This window comes from Podarcis muralis, chromosome 6, assembly GCF_964188315.1.
Source record: "Podarcis muralis chromosome 6, rPodMur119.hap1.1, whole genome shotgun sequence".
In the NCBI taxonomy this organism is placed as follows: domain Eukaryota; kingdom Metazoa; phylum Chordata; class Lepidosauria; order Squamata; family Lacertidae; genus Podarcis; species Podarcis muralis.
In genome coordinates this window covers 20,469,891-20,483,933 of record NC_135660.1, presented here as the reverse complement: position 1 = coordinate 20,483,933, position 14,043 = coordinate 20,469,891, and positions in this window count along the sequence as shown.

Sequence of the window (14,043 nt, the reverse complement as noted above, 5' to 3'; positions counted from 1 at the left end):
CTCTGCAGTGGGGATAGGAAGTTTTGCGACATTAGCATGGGCGTTTCATTAAAAAGGCAGGGCAGGCTTTATAATTCTACCCCATACCTCCAACATCTTGAGTCTGAAAACCAGGATGTGAGTCTTCCTGCTTGTGTTCCCATGTGAGTCATGTGACTTGTGCAAGATCAGGAAGCCCCAGTGATGCATTTTTTTCAGGGGCTGTGCTCTAAAATGAGCTTTTTTGGGTGCCGCCTAAGATTGTGGCCCCCCCCAAAGTTCTTTTTCTGGATGAGATCTTGGTGACAAAATGGGATGTCCCTTTGCGTGGCGAGTTCCCGTCTCCCCCCCCCCCCAGTGGAAATAATGACACATGACACAATCATTCAGGTTTATGGGCCAAAAATTGGCCACAACTTTATTGGTTACAGGTGATGAGCGGTATTGGCTTAGGCATTTGTCCTAACTGACTATCTGGCTTCAGCCTGTTTGCTTGAAGCCTGGGAAGGGTTAACCACCAGTAGGGGGAGTCCTGCACATCAACTAGGAACTCCCCCAGGGCACATCAACTAGGAACTCCCCCAGGGCACATCAACTAGGAACTCCCCCAGGATCACCGCTCAGGGGCGTGCCTTAGGCCCTCACCTCCATAGGTTTCAGACAGGGCCACACCCCCTGGAATCCTTTACCGGACTACCCTTCGAAATGCGGGGGAGGTGATGGCGCTTCCTCCCCCCCTTCATCTACATAACAATACCCATACCAATGCCTAACCGCCAACGCCAAGGAAGTTGTGACGATTTGCTATGAGGCAGGCGGAAAACCAAGTGGCTGGTGCCAATTTGCCAAGTGGAAAAATTCCTACCAGGCCCCTTAACGGCGACCAACCGAGGTCCATAGTAAGGTCAAAAGAAACCTAAAGAGCGGGAGGGTGGGGAACCAGATGAGCTGCGGCGGCAAAGAGGGAGATCCCCGGCTGCACCAATGTTAAATAGCGCAAGCCATGCCTCCCCTAGGCCAGCCGATTGGCCAGGGGATGACGCAGCCGGGGATCCCCTCAATCGCGCAGAGGCTGAGAGACAGCCCCCGCACACGTGGAGAGGGCGTGAAGCCCGCAACTCCACCTTCTCTCGAACTCGGAGATGGCTTTTTCCTGGGATATTTGCAGGGTATACTACCCATCTCTTACCCATACAGAGAAAGCACAGATGAATGGTGCTTAAACAACCAACTGCAGCCTCTAGGCAGCAATTCAGATGATTTTGAGAAAACTACAGAGGTGTCCATGCCAAGGGACACCTCAACCCCTTCATCTGTCCTAATGTCCACAATTCTAAATTCCCATTTCCCCCTTGCTTAGGGTCTTTTTCCATGGTAAGAACTGGGATGGGGACAGGGGATATTTCAGTTTTGTCTCTACTCGGCTTATACTCTTTTTTCCTGTTCCTTATGCACTATCATAAACTAATTGCAAATCCTTTTAGTTGCTAAGATGTAAAAAGGAAAATGTACTTTGTAGAAGATTACATCAGACGGAAACAAACAGCCGCAATTATTATAATGAATTATAATAATTGTGCCTGGCAACATGCAGCAACCTAAAAGAAATTAATTTAGCATCCTTTAAATATGAATAAGTAATAAACACTGTCATGCACTGGGACTCTTATTTGTTTAAATTTTGCACATATATTAACAGCTTTTTGCAAATTTACAGGAAAGCCCCCCTCCAAACCATATACAAAGGAGAATATAAAAAGAAGCAAGCTAGTTCAAGTGCGAAGCGTCACATATTAGTAAAGGCTGTTCCTTGTTCTTACTTAGAACATAAGTTCCATGGAAAGATACCATTCAATGTTTTCCAGAAGGCTACCTCTAAGCTCCCTGCAACCAAGGCAACATAGAGTAAAAATTAAAACAGTACTAGCAGTGAGACAATAACAATACAGTGGTGCCCCGCAAGACGAATGCCTCACAAGACGGAAAACCCGCTAGACGAAAGGGTTTTCCGTTTGCGATGCGCTTCGCAAGACGAATTTCCCTATGGGCTTGCTTCGCAAGACGAAAATGTCTTGCGAGTCTCGCCATTTCCCCCCCGCTCCCCCCCCTTTTCTAAGCTGCTAAGCCGTTAATAGCCTTTTAGCAGCTCTGCCGCTAATCCTTTAATAGCCGCTAAGCCGCTAAACCGCTAATAGCGCTAATCCGCTTAGCCACTAATGGGGTTGCTTCGCAAGACGAAAAAATCGCTAGACGAAGAGAATCGCGGAACGGATTCTTTTCGTCTTGCGAGGTACCACTGTAAAGCTACTAGGATATGGCATTACGTAAGTTTGGTAAAGATAAAAATAAATCAGGAGTATAAAAGGTTTGAAGGCTACCAGCACTTGGGGAAAAAAACCCAACCATTCTCCCCCTCTGGATTAGGGCCTCGTTGCTGCTTTTAATTTTGGGGAGGGTTCGTACAAGAAAAAGAGCTCCCTTCACATACTCTTTGTTTTAAGCAACATTTCAAAATAGGCTTTCTGCGGTGGGTTGAAAAGAAACCCTTCAAATAACGGTTGCTGAAGGCCTTTGGCTTCTTTTTAAAATTTGGTTGATCTTTTAACCTAGAAGCAATTTTGTGTGGTTGAGATTTGCTGATACTGTAGTTAGGGGAGTTTCTGTAACCCGAGAGAGATTTCTTCAAGATCTCTTAAGAGCAGAAATGTCTCATTGTTCTGTGCTATATATGGAAAAGGAGGAGAAGAAGAAAAGCCCTTTTCTCAGGTTGAATGCCAGCGCACACATTTTACCTCAGAAAATGGAATGACACTGGCAAAAGGCATTTGTCTAAGAACCAGAAAAAATGAGTCGGGCAGAGTAGGAAGAATTGAAATGAAGGGCAGAGGAGACTTGAAGGGAAGTAATTCCTCATCTTATTGAGGCCGGCCTGCTTGCAGACTTGTGGAATTATATTTATATTGATTTGGTGAAGATGTCAGAAATAACAAATAAACTGCTTCGGCACAGTAAGTAAAGCATCTGATTATTGTGTGAAAGATATTTTGGCGCCCAGCAGGTTGGTTTGTCAGCAGACGATCTGCAATTCTGTCTGTGCTTCCAGGGGGAAATTCGGAGTGTGGATAACTGCAAACTTCAGTGTTGTCATTTTGGCTTCCATTTTGGGGATCAATTTAAAGCCCACTGTAATTAACTAGAAAGGACAACATCGGGGCCTGCTGCTGTCAGACTGTTGACTCCAAATCACAGGGCCAGCGGACGCCATCTGCCCTGTGGGAAGGAAGAAGAGAGGGAGAGATACAGGCAAACAGAACATCAGGGCCGGCTGCAGATGGACTGCCCTCCCCCCTTGCCCCTGGGGCCAATTTTACATTTTATATCATTTATTTGGTTTAATGTTTGAAAAATTATAAACTGCCTTGGTGTCCTGGCAGAAATGCAGCAGAAAAAATACAAGTCATTTACTTATCGAGTGATCCTACCTGATTATTCCATACCTATCAACCCTTCTCAATGTGATATGAAGCTACATGTGACCTGCAGTTGCATCCTTTCTCTCATTTTTTAAAAAAACCAAAACCATCTCAAAGAGCAGTTATAATCTTGAGCAAAGGACTGCTAGGAGCTGCATAGTTGGTCAGCTAATTAACTCCCCTCCCCCTCAGGTCATCCCCCCCCCCCAGTGGAAAACGTATGGGCGCCATCCAGTCCCTCAGCCTATCTCCGCCTCCTTAAATGTTTGAAAATTCAAAACAAGTTAATCCCTACTGCAGATCCCCCACCATAAGGAGGGCATCTTGCTGGTATGAGGAGAAATTGCGTGAGGGCAAACTACATGCCCAGAATTCTTTCAGGAGAAAAATGTGCTTCAGATATGTTTTAAATGAGTTGGGTGCACACCCTCTATGCCATGATGTTCACATGTCATACTGAACACAGGTACAAGCTGTTTCCAGTGGCGGAGGAACCATCTCTGGCACCCGGGGCAGGACACCAAGGGGCGAGGCGAACCACCCGGCAGCACACATGCGACGTCCATACGGACTGCGCACGCACAGCATCCCATACAGATTGTGCACACGTGGCAGTCCGTATGGATGGTGCGCGAGAATGGCAGCCTGGACAGACGGCACATGAGCGGCACCCATACTAACTGTGTGCTTGCCCTCGGCCGCTCTACAGCTGGGTGGAGGCAGTGGGCCATCTTGCCACCCCCCCGAGTGGTACCCGGGGTGGACCGCCCCCCCCCCGCATGCCACTGGCTGTTTCTATGCACGTACAAGTGTTTGTGTGAAAGAGTGTACCCTGGTTGATTTGTGCAGCTCAGTTAATGGGTACGCAGGTACACAGAGTGTACATTTGTGGAATGATATGGGAACACCCCATACAGTGGTACCTCAGGTTAAGAACTTAATTCGTTCTGGAGGTCTGTTCTTAAACTGAAACTGTTCTTAACCTGAAGCACCACTTTAGATAATGGGGCCTCCTGCTGCCGCCGCACAGCCAAAGCACGATTTCTGTTCTCATCCTGAGGTAAAGTTCTTAACCCAAGGTACTATTTCTGGGTTAGCGGAGTCTGTAACCTGAAGTGTCTGTAACCTGAAGCGTCTGTAACCTGAGGTACCACTGTAGTCTCATTTCAAGTGTCTTGGGGTGGCGGTGGAGAAGAGGAGGCCACCAGTGGATGAGGGGTTAAAGCAGGCATCCTCAGATTCAGCCCTCCAGATGTTTTGGGACTACAACTCCCATCATCCCTAGCTAACAGGACCAGTGGTTAGGGATGATAGGAGTTGTAGTCCCAAAACATCTGGTGGGCTGAGTTTGGGGATGCCTGGGTTAAAGGAAGGAAGGAAAAGCAAATGAAGAAGCTGCCCTGCTCCTTGCCCATCAAAGTACCAGAATATTGGCAACCCAAGGCAAGAATAGCAGGAAAGAGGGAAAGTACACAACAAGCTGAAGCAGTCTTCTTCCTAGGGACAATCTAGAGGGAAAACAACATCTAGATAATCTCACAATTTCAAGGTAATCCTGGAGAACATCTGGTGAGAATTGGGGATTTTGCAAGTGCAAAGATGCACAGCTTTGAAAACTAGGTATTAAATAACGATCCTTAAATAAAAACCACGGGGGGGGGGGGGAGAGAATGCACCTGAGGACATAGTTTGAAAGTCATGCATTGGCAATATCTGACAGTTTAAAACTGTTCATGGAGGGAGTTTATGAATAGCTTTTTTAAAAAACAAAAAAACCACACACATTTGCTTGTATAGTTTATCTTTTGAAGTATCGATGCATCTGTTCATTGGCTATCAGAGTACACCTGAAGCAACTGAAACATACCTTAGATGATTTTGGATGCTTTGCTTTCTGCTTCAACTGCACAAGGGAAGCAAACGGCCAGATGGATTACTGCGCTTTAAGCCTTCTGTCCGCAGACTTCCATGGTTTCATGGCCATGTAAGCAAATGATTCACTCTAAATTGAATTCTTACCGACCATAAAAATCACCTTGCAGGTTGAATTTTAATGAGCTAGAAAAACATTAACAAATATGACCTATTGCTGTGGTGCGGCATTTGTGGTAAGGCCAGTATTTCTTTATGGGCTGTGGGAGGTGCAGAAAATAGCAATTCATGTTTTGGGGGGAAGTGAGGGAGTTTATTCTTGGTTAGCTGTTGCTTACCTTTTTTTCAAAATTAGCTTTTAAGAATTTATATTTTAATTAAAGATTAACGCTGTTTAATTATGCTATTACTTATTTATTTATATCGTATTAATTATTTGGTTGGAAGCCACTTTGAGGAACTTTTGTAATGGTTATGGAAATTTGAAAAACGCATTTGTTTTCCCTAGCTTTTAATTGAAAGTGGGTTGTTGTTTTTTAAATGTATATGCTGCTGCTGGAGTTTCTATGCCATTTTGAAATGTATTATTTATTCCTGAATTGCAGGGAATTGAGCTAGATGATGCTTGGGGGGTCCCGTCTAAGTCTACAATTTTATGATTCTGTGATTTATTTCATTTCATTACTGCGTTTATATCCCAGCTTTCCTCCAAGGAGCTCAAGTTGGCCTGCATGGCTCCCTCTCCCTCCATTTTATTCTCACAACAAGCCTGTGGGGCAGGTTAGCCCAAGAGATTGTTAATGGCCCACGGTCATCCAGCAAGCTTCGTGGCTGAGTGGGGTTTTGAACCCTGGTCCCTCTGGCCCAATAATAATAATAATAATAATAATAATAATAATAATAATAATAATAATAATAATTTATACCCCACCCATCTGGCTGGGTTTCCCCAGCCACTCTGGGCGGCTTCCAACAAAATATTAAAATACAGTGGTCTGTTAAACATTAAAAGCTTCCCTAAACAGGGCTGCCTTCAGATGTCTTCTAAAAGTCTGGTAGTTCTTGTTCTCTTTGACATCTGGTGGGAGGGCGTTCCACAGGGCAGGCGCCACTACCGAGAAGGCCCTCTGCCTGGTTCCCTGTAACTTGGCTTCTCGCAGTGAGGGAACCGCCAGAAGGCCCTCGGTGCTGGACCTCAGGTAGAATGATGGGGGTGGAGACGCTCCTTCAGATATACTGTTAACCCAGTACCCATCTTCCGTGGGGGGTGTCTGTCACAGCTTCCTTTCTGGAGGGTGGACATTAATAACGATGTGTGTCTGCCTGATACAATAGGAAATCAATAAAAGCCAGCTCTCTGTTGCTGCCTAGTGCGATCCTAGGTATTGAAATAATGCAATGCAGTGGCCTTAACCCTGGGTTAAGGCTAGAAACCTCAGCTTTCCCCACACCGCATATCGGGAGTCTTACCACTTTCTCTGGCACAGAAGGATCTGAAGATTTACTGCCTGTGAAACTGCCGTGTGAGTACTTGAATCAAACGGCTGTGATTGAGTTGTTCTCAGTGGGATTCAGTATGCTGAATCACTGAGTTATCTCTCAGGGAAGAAGCGATGAAATACAGTCGTACAGTTTGAACCAAACATCTACAAGAGGCCATCCAAATTCCAGAACAGGAATATATATATGAGAGAGAGAGAGAGAGAGAGTATATTATGAATAATAATTTTAGCAGTTGCAATTGATTCTGCCTAGAGTGTTTCAAAAAAGCACTGGGACTGTCTTATCCCACCCATTTCCCTCCTTTTGTGGCTGCATTAAGCCAGAGGAACTGCTAGTGTACATCCCTCCCCAACAAGTTCAGAAAGGGAAAATTTGGCAGGTGTGAACTAAAGCAATTTTCTCCCTAATTCTGAATTGAGGGCACTTTTCAGGAATTGCGAGAGTTAAAAAGTGAGTAGAGGCTATTCCCATCGTTCCCCAGGTGTGCTGGCTCCTCTCAGATTTGTGCATGAAGGTTCGAAGAGGGCATTCATCCCTGTGCACACTTGTAACCTTTTGTGGTTCAAGGAAACAGCTGAAGAGGGTTTATGGCAGATGTGCAGGTGATATTCAGCAAACAAGCAAATGTAGAATGGGCTCCAAGGTGGAAAGTTTGAAAACTATTGATTTAATCAACTGCTTTGTCAAAAATACTATACTATATACTTTGGGACTATTATGGCCATAGTAAGATATGTGTACACTTCCTTCTCTAGTCTGGTTGTGCTCCTGCCCACCCTACTAAATTAGCAACTGTAAATCCATAGTCATTTGCAGCAATCCTAGACTGCCAAGCTGCACAAGGACTGTAAATCTTGCTTGGCTATTTATCTGTCTGTCTTGATATATCAGAGAAGGCTTCCACTTTTCCTACTTACTTGAACTTTCAGAGCTTGTCCTTGAAATGAATAACGTTCAGTTCACAGCTGTAAAAATAAAATCTCATTCCAGAACCGTAGAAGAGAAATTTGTTGTGCTCCTTGTTAGACCTACTGTGTGTAAACTGTATGCACTGTGACACCAGCATTCCCCTTTAGCTGCATTTTTTTAAATAAAAAAAATGACAAGACTCCCATTGAAAATGACTGCTTTTGTGTTGTATTATTTTGTTTCAAAGGCTCTAGAAGGCTTAGCTTTCTTGTGCTATGTGCATGAATTTGCCGTTTAAATATCGGTGTTTATGGTGGCCTTGCATCCTAATTTACAGAGGACAGTACAGTGGTACCTTGGGTTAAGTACTTAATTCGTTCCTGAGGTCTGTACTTAACCTGAAACTGTTCTTAACCTGAAGCACCACTTTAGCTAATGGGGTCTCTTGCTGCTGCTGCACCGCCGGAGCACAATTTCTGTTCTCATCCTGAAGCAAAGTTCTTAACCTGAAGCACTATTTCTGGGTTAGCGGAGTCTGTAACCTGAAGCGTATGTAACCTGAAGCGTATGTAACCCGAGGTACCACTGTACTCTGTTTGAAGGGCTGTCAAAGGACAGTTTTCTGTTTCTGAAAAGCTGCCCAGTCCAAGGGCTATCAAACAGTGGTAACTGGTGTCCACTAGGACTCATAGAATGGAAAGCAGGGAAGCCAATGTTAGGTGGAGCTAACTACCATACTTCTAGTTTTGTCTCCATCCTCCTCCCTGTTGTGTTCTGCAAGTGCAAAACAGAGGCAAGGGAGGAGGTACAGTAGCTGACAGCCAGGGCTGGCTGGGGATAGACTGGCACTGGTGAGGCAGTGCTCCATTTGCCCAAATAGACCACCCCCAGTGCTACCTAAGGACAGTCCTCTAAAGAGAGAGAACCATCAGAAGTGAGATCAGGGGCATTAAAGTTGCCCATCAACAGCCTCTGGGCAGCAGATACACAGGTCGGTACACAGGTCACCTGATCAGTCTTCCCTACTATGGTGAGATGTATTATAATTCTATTTAAATTATAGTAATTAATTCTAAATTTGCATCTAAATTTACAGTGGTACCTCAGGTTACCTACGCTTCAGGTTACATACGCTTCAGGTTACAGACTCCACTAACCCAGAAATATTACCTCAGGTTAAGTACTTTGCTTCAGGATGAGAGCAGAAATCGTGCAGCAGCAGCAGGAGGCCCCATTAGCTAAAGTGGTGCTTCAGGTTAAGAACAGTTTCAGGTTAAGTACGGACCTCCGGAACAAATTAAGTACTTAACCTGAGGTACCACTGTATACATATAAATTGGGACATGGAATTTTAATGGAAAGATCTGTGTCCGCTTTCCTTGCAATGTATTCCTTGGCCATCTTACAAGTGGTGGCTCATGTCGATATGGAGACAGCTTATATTAAGGGAAATGCAACTGAAGTTCACTTCCTTGAGGGTGATCCTCATGGATTATATTTCATGCTATCAGTACTTCAAGCATAGTTTGCAAGTGCTGTAACCTGCTATGTCTTAGTGCATCATGTTTGCTCTGTTTCTGAATTGTACAGGAGACTGGACTGAGACTTGACCATCCCCAGCTCCCCCTGCTCAGTTATTTTGTGGTCACCGAATGATGGAATCCAGCAGAGCAGGATCTCTGTTGAGGTCCTTTCTTTATCCAGTGGGTCAGATCAAAAAGGGACTATCTCTCTATGGGTCATTTTGACATGTGGGTGAGTCCACAACTTCTCAATCATCTGATATAATGAAGTCAAGTGGACTGGAACCTACTTGATAGCACATTCTTAAGTTGTCACCTGCTGACTGATCCTTGGCGGTGCTTGAATTCAGTGCCAAATGCAAGCCCCACTGCTTTCAACAGAGATCAGTTCCACTTGGGACATGCAATCCTGAGCTCCCAAGTGGGACTAATTCCATTCAGAACTGAATGTGCATCTCCAACAGGTGTGTTGGTGACCAGAAGGCAGGGCAGGCCTGCAAATGCGTGAGAGCCCCTTCATGCATTCATACTGAATTCCACAACATGTTTCCTGCCACAAGTTGCACTTACAGAAGCGTATGTCATCCGAAACCCATGACAATCCAATTGCTCTGTATTCTTCTCTGAAAAATAGTCATCAGCTAGTGGTGAAATAAATGGCTGTTTTCTCAGAACCATGTGAAATAGTGGTCATTGTGTTCATTTTCTCATTAACTGCTTTAAGGTGTGAACTGATGTCTTTTGGTGCTTTGAGCAATTGAGGTCAAGTAGACACAGCAGCTGCTGCTTTGCCAGACACCTTCTTTTATCTAGCTTAAAATTGTTTCCAGTACAGTGCATTCTGGGCTGCATTCCAGGTGGTAAAATTGCAAATATCTCAAATGTAGTCAGTGCATAGTCTATATATTTAGGTACCCTAGTTAGTTAGGACCCCCCTCTCTCTGTCTGCCTGTCCATGTTTTCCAGTCTATACGGCCTTTGGGTGAATAAGAGGAAAGAGACCAACCAACATATTCTGTTCATCAGTGTACAGCTAATGGACAAGTTCACATGCTACTTCTACTAAACAGTCTAGACTGCAAGCATGCCACAAGCTCAAAGGAAGAACTACAAGTGCACGCAAGCCGGTTAATTCAAGCAGTGTGGAGCCCAGTTGCAACGGCGTTTCAAGCAGTCACACATATAACATGCAGGCTCACTTCTTAGCCCTCCATACATGAATGGAGGAATGAAGAGGGAATGTGGCTCCACCCAAAATGCATGTGCGTCCCCTGCTTCCGACATCAACATGTTCAGTGGAACATAAGAAAGGAGATGAGAGTGCAGGGTTCTTGATCCTTGGAGATCCTACATCCATACAACTGTACGTTTCTCAGTTCTCCCCTCCCACTGAAATATACTCGGAGCCCTGTACTGATCTCATGCTCTTTATTGCAGCTTGTAAAACAGTGATTTAATTGCCTCCCCAAACCTCAGGCTTTTATATACATTATTTACACAATGAGTCCCGTCTGATTGGCTGATTCTGCTTCCCTCCTGGAGCCTGATTGGTCTTTTCCTGCAGGCCAATCAGTTGTTGCATTCTACAATCCTCCCAGCCTAATAAGCTGATTAACTTCCTCCTGGAACCTGATTGGTCTTCTCCTGCAAGCCAATCTGTTGTTGCATTCTAGGATCCTACTTGCCTATTGTTCCAGGATCCAAGCTTAGTACATAACACCCACATTCTGCTAATTCATGGAAATCTCAGAAGGGCGTAGGGGTGTAGTCGACTTCCCTCGTGCATATGGCATATACACAAAGGCCAAGCCCTGTAGACACTCTTCTTTTTAGGTGGGGCATTTTTGAGGGGCAGCACATACAGTGGTGCCCCGCAAGACGAATGCCTCGCAAGACGGAAAACCCGCTAGATGAAAGGGTTTTCTGTTTTGGAGGTGCTTCTCAAAACGTATTTCCTATGGGCTTGCTTCGCAAGATGAAAATGTCTTGCGAGTTCCTGCAGGTTTTTTTTCCCTCCCCTCCCCTTTTTCCCAAGCCGCCAAGCCGCTTATCAGCTGATCCGCTAAGCCGCTAAGCCGCTTAACAGCTGATCGCTAAGCCGCTTATCAGCTGATCCGCTAAGCCGCTAAGCCGCTTAACAGCTGATCTGCTAAGCCGCTTAACAGCTGATCCGCTAAGCCGCTAAGCCACTTAACAGCTGATCGCTAAGCCGCTTATCAGCTGATCCGCTAAGCCGCTTAACAGCTGATCCGCTAAGCCCGCTAAGCCGCTAATAGCGCTAATCCGCTAAGCCGCTAATGGGCTTGCTTCGCAAGACGAAAAAAACGCAAGACGAAGAGACTCGCGGAACGGATTCTTTTCGTCTTGCGAGGCACCACTGTCCTACCAGCCAACCCTCCCCCAACACACTGGTGAAGAGGACGCAAGGGCCAGGCAGTGACCTTCCTCCTCACTGCTCTTCCATGCAGAGAGTATGCTAACGTTATATAACAGGCCTGCCATGGTCAGAAAATTGAGTATGAGCACCGTAAGCAACAGGCATATTTTTGTTTCATAAGAGGATGATAAGGAATACCAGTGGATCTCAGACAGAAGAAGGTGGTTGCTCCTTAGAGCAGATATTTGCAGATGCCTTTGGAAAGTCATACTGCACTCTGCTCTTTATGCTTCTACTATCCTAAACTTGTCCACAGCTGCAAATGAGGCTTTGCTTCCCTTTATAACCAAGAAGCAGAACCATTTTCAGAGCTGTGGTGGAAATCAGAAGTGCCCTTTGGCAGAAGAAAGATAGCTGTGCTCTTTGTGTCGGGGGAACTCTCAACTGCATATCTGTGTAACTGCCTGAGCTGTAGCTTCTCCGTAGCTTACTTAGCACAGCAATTAATCCATTCCTGATCATTCCCTGCCCTGCTGCCTGCCTCTCTCCCCACTGCTGGCTGCAAGCCCAAGACACGAGACGAATGCTTCATGCTTCCCGTGGACTGAGACTGGTCTTGAACTTAAAACTGGGGACCCTAACAAGAGATAGCGATTGAAGTTCTGACCGTAACAAATGAGTTCTGCTCAGGGAGATGATATACTATAAAGTGTGAAGTGGTGAAATGTTTATATTCATACATTACATTTTTAAAAACAAATATTATTCTCCAGAGCTGAATCCATCACATCTCAAATAAAAAAGGGCGAAAGCTTAAATTTAAAGTGTTGAGCATTGCTTTACAGCTTCCTGGGCTCCGTGGATTTGAGACATGCAGCATGCGGACAATTTGCATATGATTAAACGTGGTATTTATGATACATTTTTTATGTTGGTATAAGTAAATGGAGTGGCACTGACATTCATTTTAGCTGTAACCAGAGGCAATGAAGACTTTGTATAACAGGCTAGTGACTTTTCAAGAAGCAAACACATAGTTATTGCAAGAATTCTAGTTTTTTAACTTCAGTTATGTGAATTCTGATAACCTGGGTTTAAGATAAAAATGCTTTAAATTCTTATTTGCAAAACCTGCTGTTTGATTATTTAATTCTGTTATTGCAGATTTAGAGCTGCTGCAGTGTAGCGGTTAAGAGACTGAGCTATGAATTGGGACATTTTGTTTCTGGACAGACAGGCTGAATTAATATGCAATAAATAGATAAATTCCATTTCCTTGCACTTCTTTTCCTCTGCATATATAAGTCCCCCTGGTTTAAGACACGGGTTCCCCTGGTTTAACTTCACATCCAGGTCAGCTGGGGCAATTGCAAGAGACAGACTGATTGATCTTTTGCTGCCCTGAAAATCTGACTGAAGGACGAGGTATGAATCCCTACAACAAAACAAACACAAGACACAGAATTGAATGCTAATGGACCACAATTGCCAAACTTTGTTCCATATTAATTCTAAAAAGCACCTACTAATTCCTCTCCCTAAAGTAGTTTCTTGAGTTTTCATTCAGTACAACAAAGCTTTGGATAGACTAGCCTGCAATTGTCTCCATTCTCCAGACATTCTTGAATACTTGCTATCAGATCTTTTTGGACATATTTATTCTGGTGCCTCAACTCTACTTTCTAATTGAGACCACTTAACAAGCACCATGTTAATTCCAGTTAGGCTCACACCAGTTGTCTAAACTGCTTGAGATGTGAGGGCAATTGGTTATACCCTCTTTGGGCTCTCTACCCCTTCTTCTGACCTTCCTCTCTGCAGGATCTGATTCCTTGTCTACCTGCTTTTCCTGAAGAGCTGTACTTTGCCCAACAGACTTGTTTGCTTAGGATAATTCTGCAAAGTCTGTCAGATAAGCTGATAATAGATTTACTTTAGGCTCTGCTCTAGCTGTGAGCAAGAGTCCAGACAGCAGGTTATTGGCATCTACTAAGATGATGGAACAGACCTTCATAAAGGTGATAGTATTGTTTGAACATTGTGCTGAAATGCCTCCATGCGTCTAGGGATGTTGGCGAATTCTGATGAAAACAGAAACGAGAGTGGAAATTGCTGATCCTTGCTTATAGTACATCCCATGTCTGGAATGGAAATCAATTCAGCTAATACGATTGGTATTCACTGTTATTGTTGCTTTCAGCCCACAAACGATACACAATTGATTACTTCCCTCCCTCATTTGTACTGTGTTTCCTTTGCATTGAAATGAATGGTATAATGTAATGGCAAAATAATAAACATAATTAATTACATAAGTTGCAAAACTTCACCATAGCAGACAGAGAAATGAATAATGTGGTTCTTGGCAGAAGGTGGAATGAGGTGGAATGTAAACAGCGCTGCATGC